The sequence below is a fragment of the Acomys russatus genome, chromosome 18, assembly GCF_903995435.1.
Source record: "Acomys russatus chromosome 18, mAcoRus1.1, whole genome shotgun sequence".
Taxonomy (NCBI): Eukaryota; Metazoa; Chordata; class Mammalia; order Rodentia; family Muridae; genus Acomys; species Acomys russatus.
The window spans coordinates 40508843-40529079 of NC_067154.1; the positions used below are offsets into that span (position 1 = coordinate 40508843).

Below are 20237 nucleotides of genomic sequence, written 5' to 3' on the forward strand. Positions count from 1 at the left end.
TATTTTATTATTATTCCCCAAATGCCTGTTTATTTCCTAATGAGAGACGAGAAAGATGTGGATTCAGATGGGAGGGGAGGTAGAGAGAATCTTGAAGGAGTTAGGGGAGAAAATAATCAGAACATATTTTATAAAAATAAAATATTTTCAATGGAAGAAAAAAGTCAGGTAAGAGGGGTTTTTGTTACCTTAGTGGTTGCTATTTGTTTGGTTTTGCTTGTGTTTTTAAACTGCATGTATTTGTGTGTGTGTGTGTGGTCATGCAAGCTATGGTGCACATGGAAGCCAGAGGACAGCTTGCCTGAATCAGTCTGTCCTTCTACTGTGTGAGTCCCAGAGACCAAACTTAGAGCTGGCAGCAAGTGTCTTCACCCACTGAGCCTTTTTACCAGCCATGCTTGCTATTCATAATATTGTTTTCAGTTCTCCTCTTCTCTCCAATTGTATGCTGTTGTAGTGGACTCAGGGCACAGTCCTTAGCTTCACTTCTCTATTCTCTCTTTCCTCTTTGGTACAAACACTTAGTCTCAGTTTTGGCAACGGTATACATGCTGACTATTTCCAAATTTACTTTGCTTGCAAGACCTGTCGCCTCAATCCAAAACTCATTTACTCAATTCCATAACTGCAAACTGCTCTGGGCAGCTTATTGATCCAACTTCTATGTGTTCAAATGTAAATTCCTCTCCTCCTCTAGCCCTGCATCTATCACAATTGATAAATTCATAATTCCACTTTCACATAATAAAATCCTTGAAGTCTTTATTGATTCCCTTGCTCCTCACATTTTAATCTGTCAAGGAGTATTGAAAGCCAGCACTACCAGTTAACAAATACACTGGTTATATTTATAACATTAACTGACATATTCTGGTGAGCTGTACTGAAGACCTGTATTATTTCTATAAAGATGCTATATAATATCATGAGGAAATATCAGATAAATCCAAACTATAGAACATTCTACAAAACACCCAACTGTTACTCATCAAAAGTGCTGGATCATATGACAAGGAAACACTGAGTATCTGTGTAAACAGATCAGAGGAAACCAAGGAGTACAACCCCTGAAGCCCATGTGAGCAGCTGGAAGAGAAATAGGCACTGAGGAAGGACATTGAGGAAAAACAGGAGAACAAAGAGAAGAAAGTCTGTAATGTACATATGAATTAAAGCCATAGGAAAACAGAATAAAATCTGTGATTTATGTTTATGAACATTATATAATAGGCATATAAGGTTATGTTGGGGAAAATTGTGTGAAGGACTTATGGCAACCCTTTCTATATTTGGTTTGTAACATTTCTACAAAGCAAAAACTATTTCTGAACAAAAAGAAATCTTGGTGAGTGGGTTCTTCTTCACAGTTTATATAAAATCAGACCCCTTATATCTCTATGTAGACCAGTCTGGATCATGCTTATAGTATCCATGAAGCCATTTGAAGGTTGAACATCTTCTTTCTATCTATTTTATTTTCCCCTTTTGCTTAAAATTTCACCAATCACTATTCAACAAGCCAAAATTCATAGTATTTTCATGATCTCTAAGAGGAGTTTTTCAGCAGAGAGCTGGACATATACAGTTGGAGTCTATCAAGAGAAAGAACTTTGAGAATTATTTATCACTATGTGTGTGATTTTTTAAACAAAGATTGAATATATACATGAAGGGAGAAGCAATGACAGAGACACAGGGAGGAAGGACTGAGCCATGGAGACACAGGGAGGAAGGACTGAGCCATGGGACACTGCCACCCGAGTTGCAACGGAAATGCCCAATGATGTTTTTTTTTTTTTCAATAGTTACATTTTCCCTTTTGTTTTCTTTAGTTTCTAAAGAAGCTGTCTACTTTTCTTATTTATCATCGTCGTCATCACCACCGCCACCACCATTATGCGTGATCTGCTAAAACTCATGCAAACTTCAAGGTGTAAGGGACCTTTTTTTTCTGGCAATGTATTCTATGTACCCCAAAACTTGGGGATAATTTTTACACAGAGTAGACACTCTACAAATATTTGTTGACGTGTTTAACAAGAGGTAGGACAGATAAGAACTGGAAAGTAGCTTGGTTACAAAAGTCAAGCAGACAGCGTGACTCCTCAGACGTGGACTCCACAGACGTGGTCTCAGTAGCAAAGGCCACGCCGTACACCACACAGGAAGACTAGGCATAAGGAAAGAGAGATGGTGACACTTCCTGTGGAGATGTCCAATAGTATGCTCACTGCATAGGCCTGCAGCTCTGAGGACATATCAGGGACACGAAGAGACATTTGGAGGTCTCTCTGGGATGGTGGGCAGGAGAAGAGTGAGAAGGCTTACAATTTATATATCCATACCATGAAAGGTACAAGTGTGGGTGGGTGGACCCCTGGAAGGCAGGGAGTGGGGGTCAATGAGGCTGTTGATTAAGGAGTGATGGGGAACAGTTCCGAAGTGAAGGTCACCATATGGTAGACACAGCTTTGGCTCCTTCAAAATTTGACAGAACACAAGCAGCCTTCTTGGAAAAGGAGGGGAAGGTTTAGAGAACGCACATGTCATCATGAAGCAGAAACAAAGGGCGGTGCATCCGAACCTCGAATGCCCATTCCAGACAAATCAAAGCCATCTTACCGTCGGCGACACTGTTGTATTATACCAGAGCTGGAGTTGGGGCAAGGCCGAGAGTGCCAGTAGTGAGGTCTGGAAGGGGACAATGGCCTACCTCTTAATTTTGTAAGCTCCAATGGTTGAGGGGACACAGTGGCAGTTCTGTTGGTCTTTCTGACAATCACCTTGTCCTTTCCTTGGCACAGAACGTTGTCATTACAGCTTGCTCTTGGCACAGATTTGCTTCATCGGGGAAGACAGAACTCTGTGTTTGCATGCTTTAAGGCAGAGATGAAGTCTACTTTGGCAAGCCCCACAAGGAAAGAGAGAAAAGAAAATAAGAGCCATAAATCCTCTGGAGGCCAGGATGTAGGATTAGAGACACTCGATCCATTTTTGAAAAGATGTCTGCTAGCATGTTTACCTAACGGCAGTTTCCTCTCCTTTCAGACTCTGGTCCAGTCCTCTCTCATTAGTGTGAAGGGGAGAAGTGACATCTTATACGAGAGAACGTCTAGTTGGTGCAGGGGGTTCTCCACTGTTCCCCAGCGAACCTCCTGCGGATCTCCGTGCTTAACCAGTGTCACCTTGGAGAAGCTCTCTTCCTCCTGTTTATATGAGACTGTATCTTCAGAAATAATAAACACTTCAAGCCATCCCCCTGCTGCGTGGTGATAAACAGAGAGCAGAGAATGGCGCGATTACAACGGCCTGATCCCCTTGACGAGACTGATATGATCAAGTGTTCCTGAAGTCTCGGCGAAAATCAGAGTCTAAGGAACATACCGTTAGAGAGACTGAGTAATATCTTTTAATAAATTCTGAGTTTTTAGATGTGTGTTCTCAGAGACCGAACTTTAATGAACTTTTCTTCCTTTTTAGATAGCCTGAGAGCAGCAGCTCTACACCTCATCCTGAGTCACATAGCTAGTTAATGCCTGCTGATTTTGTAATAAAACGCTGCTGATCAAATCTACGATGTTGCTCTGTACTTTGTGAAGGGAGAGCAATATATATTTGCCTGGTTATACCTAAAGTTATCATTCATTTGTAAATGGAATGCAGTGACGGTTCTATCAGGAACCCAGACAGATGACGTAGGGAGCTTTATTTACTTCTCCAGCCTGGAAGTGTGTCTTGCACGGATTCATTTGTCGGTGCCCATTTGAAAATGAAGCAGCTGGAAAAAAAGGGGTCCAGCAGGTGAGTCAGTGGGTAACGATACTCGCTGCACAAGCCTGGTGGCTGGAATCCCATCCCTGGAGGAGAGAACTGACTCCACAAAGTGACATTTATCCGCCTCAAACACACTGCGGCACGTGAGACCCCCATTATGAATAGGCACACGCAGGCTCTAGAAAAATACATACCTAAAAAAAAAAAAAAAGACAAGAAGAGGAATCAGGGTTTTTGGAGCCTCCTGCAACCCTGTATGTCGTGGCTTGACCACAGTCAAAGGCAGCCTTCAAATGACAGCTTGCCAGTTAATTGTAATTAGAATGTATTTACTCAGAGAGGGGGGGAGGGGGGGAGGGGTAGGGAGTGCCTGACTTCCTCTTTTAGTGTGTTTTCACTGTGATGGCGTATGTCCTGAAGAAGTGAGCATGCCATGAGTAAATATCTATGGGACAAGTACATAAGGTATTATCCAACGACAATGCATTCTCTTGGATTCCAGGGACAAGGGGAGCCTTTCTAGCACATTTACCTGTTGCTAGCTACAGCTGAGGCCATACTGATGGAGGGGATACTGATGGAGGCTTCGCAGCCCGAGCACCAGTGTGTTAGAAAAATGCCCCTGGCTCTCCCTGCACACTATGCAGGGCGAATCGCAGTCCAACTGGAGGAAGGAGCTAAGGGCTGCGCGGTGGGGGGTAGGGGTGGTGGTGGTGGTGGTGGTGCTGTCGTTATGGGCTACCCCACCTTTATTGTTTTTCTCAATTGTGAACCTTACCTGGTGACTTATCAACTTCTGAGCAGAAAGGAGTCTCCAATTCCAAGTTGCCCTCCCTAAAACCTTTGAATTAAGACTTGAACTTCAGAGTAGCTGAAATTTTGAAAGAAAGGTAGCAAAAATGGCTGAAATTTTGTATCCATTTTTTTAATAGCTTATACAGCCTCCACTTTCAGAATTTTTAACCAGCCAGCCTATCTTCTTGTCACAGTGGTAAAAGCTGGGATTTTAGTCGACTTCTTTACTTTCATGAGCCACAAAGAGAAAGGCTATCTCATTCTGTAGTCCCCGCTCAAGTCATCCACGCCAGGCTCTGAGAAGGTTGCCTTGCTCGGATTCACCTATGTCTCAGTAGTAAACCGCAGATGGTCGAAGGTGCTGTTGGTCCCGTTCAGTCATCACTAGACTCCTTTTTCTAACCTGCATGTGGTTACCTCAGGTCAAAGGGATTTATTTGCATGAGAATTTTCTTGCAGCTGGAAATATAAATGCATGCTTCATAATCGAATGTGGAGTAAAGAGAGTTTTTTTTTTATTATTTTTTATTAAGGCCTCAAGGCAGATTGGACTTTACATGCTAACAGCGGTGGGTGCAGCTGCCTGTTGTAAGGGGCTACAAGCTGAGTTGAGGTCAGGTGGAACCCTGAGCTCCGAGAAATCCTTTTGGTGGCTGCCACTAGGACCTAGGGCTGAATAAGCAGAAACAGAAATCTGGCATTTTTTTTTTCTTCTCATGTGAACAGTCAAGTCTTGGGGAAGTGTGCAGAGGGTGGGGGTAGGGGGCTGGGTAGGGGGGTATTGGTGTGTGGGGGGGAGGGGGAGAAGCCTGAGAAGTCTCCACACAGTTTGAATCGTTACACTGGAAATCTGAGAAGATGAAAGGTGAGTGATTAAGGCAGGCGGTTTCGGTGGAAGCTGTTGGGGGTGCTCAGCACTTCTTTTGGCAGAGCTCGATTAGCCAGAACCATTCCACCTTTCCCTGGGCAAAGATTAAGGACAGTACAGGTCAAAGGTGAGCTGTGGCAACTTATTTAGTTGGGAAAGTATACAAAAGCCCTCGTTAACCTTGGCGTTTGAAGGCTGAGCTGTCAGTCCCTCATGATCCCGATCACATTTTCATGTAGAAATGTTTTCGAGCAGTCTAGTATCGAAATAGAATCTGTGTCTCTCTCAGGTAGAAACATGTTGCACTGCACAGTGCCCGTAATACCATGTGTGCTGGCAGCTCCCTTCTGTAGATGTCTATCATGTGAGCTAGTCTTTTGTTCCTATAACTTTAGTTACTATTTTAAGAAATAAGGTGATTTCTTTCTTTCTTTCTTTCTTTCTTTCTTTCTTTCAAAGATGGGGTACAGCAAAAGTACTTGATTATTTTTTAAACCCTTTCTGCTTTTTAAAAAACTCCCCTTTTAGCTAACCTTTTAGGGGCATGCTCGTCCTATTCCCTGTGAGTGCTCAGTGTCTTTTCTTCTTGGGGGTACGTAGCAACAAACCATTATTGTTTGCTGACTGGTTCTCTTGTGAGCAGGCAAGCTGCTATAATGACAGCTTATGCAACAATCTGTGATATAGTACTTACCTGGATGTGGCCACGACTGTGCTGTAAGCCAAGAAGAAGGGAGATGGGGGGGGGGGGAGGGGGGGGGAGGGAGGCAGGGCCCTGTGCGTGAGAAGCTTGTAGATACCCTGAGGTGACTTTATATAATTCTAAAATAGCAGGTAGCTTCTTGCATAGCTAATCAAGGTATCAGTGCCTGGAGCGAGTGGAGGTGGCTGACAGTGTACTTTGGTTTCAGATGCATTCAGCTCTTTTTGAGTGATATGAGCTTAATTCACGTTCTAGTTTCTATACTCTGAAAGTTCATGCATTCCGATTTGGCACCTAGCCTCCCTAGTAACCTGGCAGCTCTGAGCGCTGAAGAAGTTGGTTGACCTTAATCTTTTACTGGTGTTTGTTCGTTCTACGTGGTGAGACGGTTGGTGAGACTGAATAAAGGAACACTTGGGCTTTTCTTTTCTTTGTGTGTGTGTGTGTGTGTGTGTGTGTGTGTGTGTGTGTGTGTGTGTGTTTCTGCTTTTTCTTTACCCACACCCTTTAGTTTCCACTCATTGCTGAGCAGGGGACATGGGTGGCTCCCCTGAAAAACTCGAAATTCACACTCCAGGAAGGCGGAAAGAATTGAAAGAGAAAGAAGTCACTCTCTGCCTTTGTAAAACGGGCAGGTCACTTTTGGGGAAACTAGTCCCTGGATCAGAGTGCAGGTCGTGGGCTGACACCCTCAGGTAGTTTCCGTTCCAATATTTACAGATGACTTTGCTTTGTCTGGCCAGACATAAGTAGCCTTTCTTCTTCTCCTCCTCCTCCTCCTCCTCCTCCTCCTTCTCCTCCTCCTCCTTCTTCTTCTTCTTCTTCTTCTTTGTCTTTTCTTTCTTTCTCATTCTCTTGAATTTCTGGTCCTCCTGCCGCCAATTCTTGAGTGCTGAGATGACAGGCATCTGCTTTATGCCGTTCTGGGGATCAAATCCAGGCAAGCACTCTGCCAGCTGAGCAATATCCCTACCCCTAACCCCCCACCCCCAATCTCAAGGCTGTCTTTCTGTTTCTCTGTGGCCTCCGGTTTAGTGCACAAAGAAACAGTTTTTTGCCAGGCCTCTCTGCCACTGCATGAAGTATACCTGTCTTGTTAAACAGAAAGCTCTGAGTCACATTTATTGCCCCAGTGCTCAGAAATCAAGTGGAAAAAACTCCATGTGCAAAGAGCCCATAATTTGACTCAACTAGATATTTAGCAGCTTATGTGGACTAACAAGGACTGTATTCAGCCAGGCGCCATCCAGGAAGATCCGGTGGGTACTTTACATTCCAGTCTCCGAAAGGAAAAACATAATTTTTGATACTTTCCCAAGATATATGGATACTTTGGTATGCAAAGCGATAACACATCATGCAGCTTTAAAGCTGAACCAAATTTGGCTTTGCCAGAAGGATTTATTGCTGTCAGTATAATACGGGCTAGTCAATCAAGTTGAATTTTTCTTCTGAATCAGTTGATGAGAGCTTGCTCAGGCAGCTACCTGCTTCTCTGCTGTATGCATTCACACGCTGTTTGGTTTTCCCATGCTTAGCTGACAGGCATGGCATCCACAAATGTGAACGCTCTATAACTCACCTCTCGATGCGTTCCTCTAATGCTCAGACTTCAGGCCCCCAGGGGTGGTTTGATACTCTCATAGTTTTCTCTTCCACACACGCAAAATTCACTGTGACTAAGCAGAATTCTCATCCTTTTCCCTCCTCCAATCTCAGACTCCTCGAAATTATAGTCTACCATGGAGCGACCTCCCCAGCCTGTAGAGTCTCCTTTGATCCTCCTGCAGTGCCCTCTGTATGTCCCGATTGGATTACTGTCACTGTAGGCAAGCATGTAGAGCAGAGGTTCTTCTGGCAGGGGGGCTCTGCCTGTGCCGCTAGCACAAGTGGGGATCAAATCCCTTCCGACTTAGCACTTAGAGTGTGAGTTCTGTCGTTACCCTGTCATGCGGTGATAATGAGAGGACTTTTCTCCTAGTCCAAACGCTGAAGTGCACACTGCGTGGCTAGCAGGTACAGGGTCTTGGCTTTCCATTAGTCTTCCTTCTCCGTCATCTTATCCTCTCACAATCATGGGGCTATTTTCCTTCCACTAGGAACTCATCAAGCCCCTACGTTCTTCAGCCATTCCTCACCATCCTGCCTGGTCCTGTTGGTGGAGCCCTTTGCATCCATTCAAAGTCCCTCTGGTCACACGTCCTTCATCCCAAGTATCTGCACTCTGTCCTCCACCCTGACACACATCATGTTGCTTCCACCCCTATGTCTTTGCGTTCTTTCTCTGCCACTTGTTAAGTGCCACTCATCCACCGAGGGCCTGATCACACACCGTCACCTCCAGAAAACGTTTTCACTGCAGTATGTTCTCAAGTCTTTCCTGTCTGTCGACATAGACTGAATTTCATTTGGCCACGAGTTTTCCAGTACTTTGCTTGTGCTTCAAGTTAGACTCACTCGACTGTGCTTTGGAATAGAGTTTGTTGCTTGTATCCACCTCCATTCATGGGATTCTAAGTAAGTTTAGGCCAAGAATTCTTGCTTAAAAATATTCAGTAGCCACTTAGTCTTATGCAATCAATAGATGTTTTAGAATTGAATTAAATTGAGTACTAAATGGGTTGCTTTTGAGTATGGGTGGCTGATCTGGGGCCACTGTCTGGGTACATCTATTATAGACTATAGTGAGCGTAGCCTTGGAAACATAATAGTTCAGGAAACTGAAAGGATGGCACATCCCTGTCTCTTTGACCTACAGCAACAGAGTTGGTTCTCATCTGCCCCAGACTGGAAAATATGCCACTTGGTCATCCCTGGAGAGGATAGGGGTGTCCCTTTCTACTAAAAGGACAGAGAAGGGTGGGAGAAAGAGATAGTGATGCGAAATCATCTACAAAGTGTGGTGCTTGGGAGAATTAAGATTCCTATTGAGATTGCAAGGTGTTTCCAGATTGTGCCAACATCATACAAGAAGGCTGGTCCTAGCTCAGCATGGAACATACATTCTCACTAGTTGAAGAGTTGACTAGTGATGCAGGTAAAGAATGTCCGTGGTGAGGATGCCTCTTGTCCACTAAAGCCACTTTCCTTCCCTTTGCCCTGGTAACAGAGTCATAGCTGAGATGTGATTGAGTGCCTATTTGACTATAGCTTTCAGATTCCATTGCAGGTAGATCTTAGAGAAAACAATGTCCTCAACAGTGATGTGTACAATTTCTTCACATATCGAAGGAAAAATAACTGCTACTGGAATTTGGCTTTTCCCTCTCTTTCCACTTGGCTGCTATGGAAGTCCTTACCTTGATACTGGAAGCCACTTGTGGAGTATCACATATCTGTGTTGCCTTGGCCCTCTGAACACCTGAGTAAAGGAAAGAGGATTGTTGAAGTTGGAACAGTGTCAGCCATTGCTTTACATTTGTTTTAGCAACTGCCATTTCTTTGATATAGTGTCTGTCCTTTTTTCATCCATATAAAACTAGTAACAAACATCTATTGAACATTTTGTTAAGCCCTGGGGACATAAAAACTTGAGTGAATGTGTCTCAGTCCATGACCTTAAGGAGTTTATAGTCAGATTGGAGCGATAAGGCACATAGCCATAAAATGAACCATACAAGGCCAGGCTGTCACTCAAACCACAGAGAATAGATATCAGGGCAGAAAGAGTCCTTTAGGGCTAATGTGAGCAAAGAGGATTCATGAGGGAGTGGGCCTTGAGAAAGAAGAAAAAATATAAGGGCATCGTTTTAGGCAGGCAAGAACAGCAGTTGTTCCTTCATACGTTTTGTCTGATACTGGAGTAGGTAATGGTGAGTTTATCCTAGGTTAGGATGAAGCACTTAGTTCACATCTGAGTAGGAGGATGTTGAGAGATGACCGAGGTAAGTCGTAAGGACCAAGCTGCCTAGGAAGTGCGTTGCTCTCTCTCTCTCAGACACTGGTGAGCTGTCCAAGGCCTCATCATTGGATACTGCCGTGGATCTTGCAGGAAGAATGTAGCCACCCAAGCAAGTGTTGTCCACAAAACTATTGTCCTGGAGTCTTATTCAAAGCCACGAGGAATCTGATCCAGTCCCCAAAGTGCAGTTTTTCTACAAACAGCCGATCTGTGTAACCAAAGGCCCAAGGCTATCCCACAGAACAAACTGCAGCGGAACAAATACGTGGTGAGTTGGCTCACAGGCTGGCTCAGCCCTTTTCTTTTAACCTCACCTTTAAAACAAACTTCCCCTCATCTTCCTGGTCTCCCATTTTCTATGCCAGTGAGTTCTCACTGTACCTGTCTTTGTGTAATCACTTCTTAAAAAAAAAAAAAAAGAACGCAAGTAAACTCCGCATGTTTCAGCTTATTCTTCTTACCTCACTGACTGGCATTTTATTGATTTCCTTGTCCCAAAAGTCATGTTCAGACTCGGTTCTCCTATAGTCAATCTTGTTTATTTGTATTTATCAGCCGCCTAGCAACATAGTCCTTAAGGGAACTCTCCCAAACAATTGCTACCTCCATGCCTTTCAACCATGTTGTGAAGGTTTTTCCAGCTATACAAACGTCTCTCTGTCTCTGTCTCTCTCTGTCTGTCTCTGTCTCGGTCTCTGTCTCTCTGTCTCTCTGTCTCTCTCTGTCTCTGTCTCTCTCTGTCTCTGTCTCTCTGTCTCTGTCTCTGTCTCTCTCTCTCTCTCTCTCTCTCTCTCTCTCTCTCTCCCTCCTTCCATCCACTAGCAATTATCGCAAAAGCTGAGAAAGTAACCATCACCTTGGCTTTCGCCTCTGGGAAAATCAGGCCTGTGGAAAAGTTACTGCTCAGTGTTTTTCCTTGTCTTATCTCTCCAGTTAAACTTCTGTTGCCTTGAAAGGTGCAAACGTTTAGATGAAGGAAGCGCGATCGCAGCTGGCAACGCTTGAGTACTATCTTTCAACTTGGGAGGGCTGACATTAACTTCACTGTGCTCCCTCAGCCTGTGAGGTTGGAAGGCGAAGACGCCGGAACAGTTTCTGTGACCCTTTGTCCTGGACTGATCTTTCCTGAGTTACTGGATCAGATGAAGGAGAGAGTTGTATAAACATAAGAAATCTTCCTGCCTTTAAAAGCTTGAGCTACACGCAGCATTACTCTTGACAATGCTGTGAAACATAGTGGGGAAATCTGATCAACACCTCAGGACTGGAGACCCCTTTTGGGATGGAGTAAAAGAATCTTAGCTGGAAGCTGAAATCTCAGTGCCTAAGTAATGAAACAGTCTCTGGCTTTAATCAGCAAAGCCATGGCAGTAGTCTGGCAGGCTACTTTCTTCCTTCCTTCCTTTTTAATTTTCTGACAAGTTATGCTTACATAGGTTGGGATATACTCTTCTTGAAGTGATATCCGCCATTTCCTGCCTTGTAAGAGGTGATTCTCGCAGTTCGGGGAGCGCATCTATATTGGTTCACAGGGAGATCTGCTCAAATAGGGATGCAGAGTGGGCGTGTCACTGATTCATACTCTCCCCAAGCTCGTAGGAATTTGCTTGTGTTTTCCTTTCTCTTCCTGCCAATTGCTCACGCTTCTTTAGCGTCTGTCGTTCATCCTCCCATCTTACTTTCCATAGTTACTACTTTGCTTTTGTTTGCAAAGTTTACCATTGGAGCGAGAAGGACAATGAATGTTAGATGGCACCAAGGTTTCTTTCTCATTGATAAAAAATGTTCTGCAATTGATTGTGGTGACGTAGAAATACAACAAACACTCCCTTATCTGCGGTTTAACTGTCTGTCTGTGATTTCGGGTACCTGCAACCAGGCCAAGTTCGAAAATATTAAGAGAAAATTCCAGAGATACAAATCATACATTGTAAATTGTGTGCTGTTCTGAGATTTCAGATGAATCCCTAAGCCCTACCTACGTGCATGTTCAATTATCCCCCTCTCTCTACGTAGGTGATGCTTGCCCATTGTCTTTCAGTAGCTTGAAGACTAGCAGACTTATTGTAGCCAATGACAGTGCTTCTATTCTAGTCACCTTTGTTTCTCTTAATGATTCCCAAGTGCAAGTATCAGTGACTTTTGGGCATTGTCCCTCAAGCAGAAATGTCATGGATAATACCAACATTTTATAACAACTTTATCATTGACTCCTTGACTCAATTGACAATTTCTTTCACTATAAAATGAAACTTTATAAATATAATATCGAAAAGCCTCAGTGTTACTTTCCCTCACACTTGCACACATGTAGTGCTTTCATTTTAAAAATTATTATTTAAAAAAAATTTTATTTCAAGTGCATTGGTATTTTGCCTGAATAAATATGTTTGTCTGGGGGTGTTGGGTCCCCTAGAGCAGGAATCACAGACAGTTATGAGCTGTCATGTGGGTGCTGGGAATTGAACTCGTGTCTTCTGGAAGAGCAGCCAGTGGTCTTAACCACTAAGCTACCTCTCCAGTCTCACATGTAGTGCCTCTAATAAAAAAGAATTGAACCTGACATGCATATTAACATTAATTTGATGTCCAGCTCAAATTCTAGCACTTCACAGAACATTTGATATATTTTATAGTCCACTTCTCCAGCTATTCAACATTCATTTCTGTATAGGTAAAAACTACTGCATAGAAATGCATTTTGGAACTTTTCTGACTATGCTAATAGAAACTCAACATGTCACATGGCTAATTTTTAACCAAGTGAGATAACTGTCCTTTATTATTAGAAACAGATTCATTCCTGAGCTATGATAGTCAAAGTTCAGATTCAGCCAATATCACAGTATTTAACATATCAAAGTTCCATTTCCTACCCTCTCCACTTCTATCATCTCATCCTGTCAGAAGTAATCAGTATTAGCAATTCAATGAGGAACCTCCTAGCTCTTTTGCTGCATACATATGAACAAATATGCAAACACACATAGGTACTTGTTTCATTTTTAGTAAACAGAATAATCTTATGTGAATAATTGAACCACCAGCCTCTTTGTTCTTATTACTCTTTTTTGTCTTTGCAGAAATACATCTTGAAACTGGGCTGCTCCTTTTAATGTCTTTGCTGTAATTGATGGTATGGATAATTCTTTTTTTCTTCTTTCCTATGTTTTGGTGTTGGGGGCTCAATCCCAAGATCTCATGTACACTGGATAAGCAACCTACCACCAAGCTGTATCAATCCTCCACTGCTTCTCTACCCATTCTCCTTTGAAGAAGACTTGGATTTTAGTTTGAAGCTCTAAAAACCAATTCTGCTATTCAAATCTTTCCTCCTGTATGCTTCTTTTGCAAGCATATAGAAACATCTATCTACTATGAAATCCTAAAAGAAAAATTGTTTGGGCAAATAGTAATAATTATGTTAATGTTTGGTTAGATGCACTGAAAACATTGTCTTAGCTTTCTCTCTGTTTCCAGTGACAGGGCTGTCACTTAAGTATCAGCAACTGCACTTTTTTTTCTTATTAAAGTAACAATATGAAAATAGGGGATAAAAAATGACATAAAAACATGGAATGTAAAAATAAAGTCGTGGCATAAATGATGCTGGTGCTTTCTAGTTTTTTTTTTCTCTACTGTTTTATTATTGCTTTGAGAATTTCATGCAAAGTATTTTGATCATATTCACCCTCCACTGCAGGCAGTGTGTGAAGTCCTGAGTGAATAATATGTTGTTTAACATGTGTGTGGCCATATCAAGGACCTTAATGCCTCAGACCCATGTATTCCTTCCCTGGAAACCCCAATCAGATCCGTCACTGAGGCCATACAAAGTCCTGGCACCCTACTCCTCCTATTAAGTTCTACAATTCATGCCTACCTCCCTGACACCCAACTTCATGCCCCCCCCATTTTTTGTTTGTTTGTCTTAATAACCCATGGACTCTGATTTGTGCTGTCCATATATTCCTGGTATGGAGCCACTCAGTGGAGTGAGGCTGACTCACTAGAGGCCACACCCTTAAAGAAAATCTAGTCTGCCTTCCCCAGAAGCTGTCACTGTCAATAACTCCTCAGAGATGGGGGATTTGTGAACCTCTTCCCACTCCATCCTAGAATGTTGACTGTTGACTGACTCCATCTTGAGTGATACTTTCTGTTCTTATTAACTTTTCATGTGACAATTTCAAAATGTCCTCTGTTTGGCTCATTCACCAAGGTCACAGAGCACTGTTCTGAGCAAGGCATTGGTAATGGTGATGGGGATAAATAACATACATTTAAACATATTTAACATATTAATAACACTGCTAAGAAGTATAGGAGGAAAGTATTGTAGTCTTTGTCTAAGAAAGTCACCAGAGAAATGTCTCTGAGAAGGGATTGTTTCAGGCAAACCTGGATGGCAGGGAAAACCCTTACGTGAAGATTCAAAGTGAAGCAAAGCAATTTATTGTCACGGTTGCAATGGGTAGTCATTGGAACACATCAAACAGAGGCATACTATGGCTACACTTCTAGTTTCAAAAAAAGACCCACAAACCATTCAAAACATTGTTACTATGTTCCAAAATGTGTGTGTGTGTGTGTGTGTGTGTGTGTGTGTGTTTGATTTTTATTATGGTAAGGATAGTTGAGATATCAGAATGCCTGATTTGGGAGGGATAACCCAATGTGTATATCTGTTATGTTTTCTATTTCCCATCGCTATGGCTTACACAGTACACGTCTTGCTGAAAGGTGTTCGCAAAAGACTGTTTGGGATGAAATACTTAAGCAAAAACAAAAAAGCCAGTGAAATACTGATCTCTGGTGCCACGAGATAGAGATTTTTGCAATAGTTGAGTTCTGTTGAATGTCACTGGGTTGCCTGGGCATGTGATATCGGTCGAGATAATACAAAGGTAATGATGGTTTTGTACGTCACTTGTCATCATAAAGCAATGCCGAAAGAAAGGCCATCATCTGAGGTTACAGAGCTATGTAACTTGGCGATGGTGTGGCTTCTGTATCTTCCTGTCACCTATTACTGTATCTCCTCACCCTGGTGCTGTTCATTGAGTTAAAACACCTTTTCTTAAGACAAACAAACAAACACAAAAAAACTTGCTCATAGAGAGACATGCCCATTGTACTAATATTCAGTCGGGGAACAGAAATGGAAGTTATAAGAAGTCCTGTCTATTCTCTGAACAATCTATTTCACCATGTACTGTGCAAAGAGGGTGTCAGAGTCAAAGACAATCAGTTTCCGTATTTGGATGTCTTGTTTCCTGAAAGTTGGCATTATCACAAGAGCCCCATACCTCTTTTCTGAGAAGCAGCTGACATGGGAGGAAAAGAGCTTGTCCTCTGAATGTTATTTTCTATCCTGATTCTGTCACGTGAGTGAAACCCTTCTGGATTCAGGGTCCACAGCTGCACCTTGACAGCGGTAATACATTGTTTACCAAAAAACAACAAAAAACAAAAAAACAAACAAACAAAAAACCCAAACAAACCCCCCCCCAAAAAAAGAACCACCACCACCAACAACAACAACAAAAAAACACCACCGCTACCACCACCACAACAACAACAACAAAAAAACAAAAACAAAACTGCTTTTAAAACTCTTGATGTATGAGAGATTATAGAAGGTAACTGAAAGTGCAAGCTCCTTTATAAAATTTTTTATTTAAAATGTAATTATATCCCGATTGTAGCCCCCTCCCTCATCTCCTCCCAGTCCCACCTTCCTTCCTTCATCCCCCTCTCCTCCCATCCCCTAGTCCTCAGAAAGCAGGAACCCCCCCCCCCTCCCCTATCATCTGACCCTAGCCCATCAAGTCTCATCTGGACCACCTGGATCCTATCCTCTGTGGCCTGTTAAGGCATCCTTGCCAGGGGAAGTGATCAAAGAGCAGGCACCAGAGTCCACGTCAGAGGTAGTTCATATTCCCCGTATTATGGGACCCACAAGGAGAATGAGGTGCCTACTTACTACATCTGAGCAGGAGGATGTAGGTTCTGGCCATGCACGGCACTTGGTTGGCACATCAGTCTCTGTGGACCTCCCCCCCAACTCCACCCCCCTCCCTGTTCAGATTTATTGTCTCCATTGCTCTCCTTGTGGAACTCCTGTCCCCTCCAGGTCCTTCTACTCCCCAATTCTTCCATAAGACTCCCTGTGCTCTACCCCAAACGTTTGGCTGTGAGTCTCAGCAAAGTGGAAGCTCTTTACCCCCTCCCTGCCACCCCACTTCCTTTGCTAAAGATGTGGGGAGCTGTCCAGGATCATTTTACTGCTTGTCTGCATTCCTGTGTCATGAGAACAGAGGCGCATGGGTTCTAGGCAAAGGCTCAGCATGGCGCTGAACTGAGAGCAGAGTCCTGGCTTTCCTGCAGCACATGGTGAGCTAGCTAAAGCAGACAAAGATTAAGTGAACTGATGGGTTTCTGTGATTCAGTCAGAATCTCAACTCATGGTAAAGATATATGATCTGGGAAAGTGAGAAAGCCAAGGCTGGCTGTGCTGTTGTATGCTTGGACAATGGGCGGCGAGCGAAGGGAGGACGGGCTCTCCTTCTAGATGCCAATTCTTTGACTCCGGTACACTTTGTTTCCTGCCACTTTATTTTCAGCCAGCAAATGAAGAACAATCATTTGTTTTTGTCACGTGAAAACTAGGATCACTCTTCGGAAAGGAGGGCTGAACTTTCTGTACCTAGTGAGCCTGCCTCTCACACAGCACACTTGTTTCCAAGTGCTCTGAATGCCCTTTTGTGCTGTGACGTTTTTCTGTCTCTGCACCAGAGTTTTGTGCCTTGATGTCTGGGAAGCTCATTTTTGTAGGTTCACAGAAATCTGACAAGCAGTAGGGATTCGTTCTTGGTACTGCAGAGATGGGCAAATCCCCCAGGAGCTTGGTGATCAAACAAACACTACCTTGCTGTGAGCTAGGGGGTCTTTGTTCTCTAAGGAAATGATTTGTAGAGGGGGAAAGGTTATTGGATTATTTCAAACTCAGGTAAGGAGAGATGAAACAAGCAGCAATGCATATGGAGACTTGTTTGCTAACTCGGAAAGACCAGCATTTGTATTTGCATCTTTGACTGCAAGTCATATGACGGCATCGTAAATGGCAATAGCATGCGATGACTTGAGACTCTCCTAAGCTTTAAAAATGTGGGCATGAGCAGGCAAATGTGTGGGCAAAGCAATGACGCTGGAGAGAAAAGCAAGAGACCAATGTCAAAGGGCTGGCTGGGACAGCCTCCAGGGCTTAAACTGTATTCTGGAGGATGAGGAAACCATGGGGGGCGGGGAGGGTCAGATGGGAGAGATTAATTTTAGAGATTTAATTTGGAAAGGGATCTATGGGGGTTCAGTGGAGGTTTGATTTGAAGGGTGCAGTCTAAAGGGATTGAGGGAAGCTTTATGCAAGACTCAAGGCGAAGAAAGAGATTATGAATTAAAAAGCCACCACAGTAGCAAGGGAGAGACTAAGCTCAGTCTGGGGTGAATGAGTAAATAGATGAAGACCCAGTAGTAATTTGATAATGATAATTACAAGACATGATCAGTTTAGTCTTTTGGCCAATTTCCAAGTGATTTAATAGATCACTGTGTGCTGAAAGGAACATTTCCATGTCTTATATTCTTGCTCACCTCTCTCTCTCTCTCTCTCTCTCTCTCTCTCTCTCTCTCTCTCTCTCTCTCTCTCTGTGTGTGTGTGTACATGCACACACTTGGATTGGATTTGTGTGTATGCATGGGTCTGTATGAACTTGCATATCGCCTTACTTTTAGAAACAGATCTTTTGCTGAACCCTGGAGCTTCCTAACTCAGCAAGCCTAGGTTCAGTGAGCACATGCATGTGTACAAATCCACACAAAGTATATAAATAAATAAAGCCATGTTAGTTTGAATTGTGACATTCATTGGCTTTGGAGGAATAAAAAAAAAAATGAAGTGATCTCCAAGTTGGGAAAGGAGAAAACAAAAACCAATAAAAGAAACATGAAGGAAATTCTAGAAAGACTCAATCTTTAGCTTTAGGATCACAAAAAGCATCCAGCCTCATGTCTAGTACTGTGGGGTAGACAAAAGGCATGGCAACTGGAACACATGTTGTGGTAGTGGGCAGAAGCATTGCATCCTACCACAAGGTTTTGAAACACATTAACAGAGCATTGACAAATTCAAGGTAATTGGGGCTAAAGAGAAGGCTTGTTTTCAGTGATAAACTATCCCATGAGGCTGCAGAAAAAAAACCAGGTATTCCCTGATCAGGTGGAATGAAAAGATTAAGAAGAAACAAAAGATCGAAGGACACAATGTCTTAGAGAACGTTTTGGTGTCAGTCAACAACCAGCAGGACTGGCCAGAAAGCACATTTAGGAGGGTTAAAGAACTCACCCAATTAAGTCACCCAATGAGAACAGGACATGGCAACACATAAACAGGCAATACGTCCAATATGTAAACATTTTATCTTCAAACATTCCCAGTTAGCAAATTGACCAACTGAACAAAATGTTGGCCAGGTCACTGTGAAAGGAAACTGTTGGCGAGCCAAAATAAATACTGTCACATGCGACATTTCAGAAAGACAAGGCGTCAGGAGACTAGGAGACAAAGAAACCCTTACTAGGAATGAACAGGAAGAGTAACTCTGGGATGTTTAAGAAAGACCAACAAAAAGGAAGGCAGAACTTATATTGGTTTGGGGCATAAATTGCAGCTCAGGAAACTTGCCATTAATTCACTTTCGCCAGAAGCTCTAAGACCATACCTAGCAGTTTGGAAGGGTCCCGTGGCGTCAAATGGCAGTAAGGACCCAGACTGAATCTTTCTCTTTTCCAAAACTCCTGGGATGAGAAGATGGAGAGGTCATTTTTGGGCTTGCATTTCTGTGACAGTTGATGTTTAGGGAGATATTTGCATGTACAAACTCAGACCCTGTTCATTATCAGAGAGGAGATTACTATAGGAACCCTTGAGTTCCAGGGCTAATTCTGCTTGCAGCCCTGTGGCTTGGGACAAGTCTCTCACTTGTTGCCTCAGTACCTCATGTCTCTTATATAACATAATATAAAATAGTAAAAAAAAAAAAAAAGCCAACTGTCTCCTAAAATCTTTAGTACATTTAATTATATGTTTCAGAGTGGGCGGGCCACCACACTATTAACTATATAAGCAATCACTACCCCGCCCCCATACACACACAAAACCTCCAGATATACAAACAACTCTTGTTGGGGACAGAGCCTGGATTATCTTCTAGAAAAAAAAAAAAAAAAAAAAAAAAAAAAAAAAAAAAAAAAAGCATGAGAAGTGATCTGACATCTAGCACAGTAGCACAGCACCTAGTGCCTACAGTGGCAGGACACTGTAGGGAAGGGTGGTTGTTGGCTCTCTTGGGATGGCTGCCAGGCTGTTTCCTCATGGTTTCCCAAACTTGGTCACAATGGGTATTACTGCTCTAACACTGTAGTTGTGTGTGTGAAAATGGTTGATACCTTAAGCAGCCAGTGTTTTCATGCATATCAGAGAGGCATAATGGTGGCCTACATACCTCTCAGAAAGAGTGTATATATGTACAAAGCCTCGACTATATGGAACATCTATATTTTCCTTGGCCAATCACTGATTTATCAAGGATTTTGAGGAAGAGTGAAATATTTATAATATTAAGGTAAAGACTGATGTTGTAACAAATACCACAATACACAGTGATATAGTCACAGAGAAGTTTCATCTCATTAATAGAGAAACTGACATACTCTTTCCTCCATGTGACCATCCAAGGACCCAGGCTCCTTCTATGTTGTCGCTCTTTCATTGATGATATATGGCTTCCAAGGTTGGAATAATGTTTTGAGTGAAACCTACTGAAATGGAAAGGGCCTAGAAATTGTTTGGAAAACACTCTATCAGGTTCTTATGAATCATTGACTAGCACCATACAAAGAAAAAAAATAAGTTTGGGGAGGAGCCTTCTGCATTCTATCAATATGCAATAACTCAAATATTATTCCGTAATTTTAGAAGTATACATATGATGCAGAATATAAATCTACAAAATGTCTGAGTCCAATTGTAAATAAAATTGGAAGAATTTTTGTAATTAATTTCACCTACTTGGTACCTACTGTACCCAAGATCTTCAGGACTAAGCCAGGTGGTGGTGGCATACAGCTTTTGTCAC

General features: G+C 42.7%; 1 long non-coding RNA gene across 1 annotated transcript in view; it reads left to right on the forward strand.

Moving 5' to 3' along the window:
• The first annotated feature begins 5445 nt into the window (after positions 1–5445).
• LOC127202394 (uncharacterized) overlaps positions 5446–20237 on the forward strand; it is a 32880-nt gene continuing 18088 nt past the window's right edge. The window contains exons 1-2 of the long non-coding RNA XR_007832293.1: positions 5446–5564; positions 13125–13177. This is a non-coding gene — a long non-coding RNA (uncharacterized LOC127202394). The remainder of the gene's footprint in view (positions 5565–13124; positions 13178–20237) is intronic.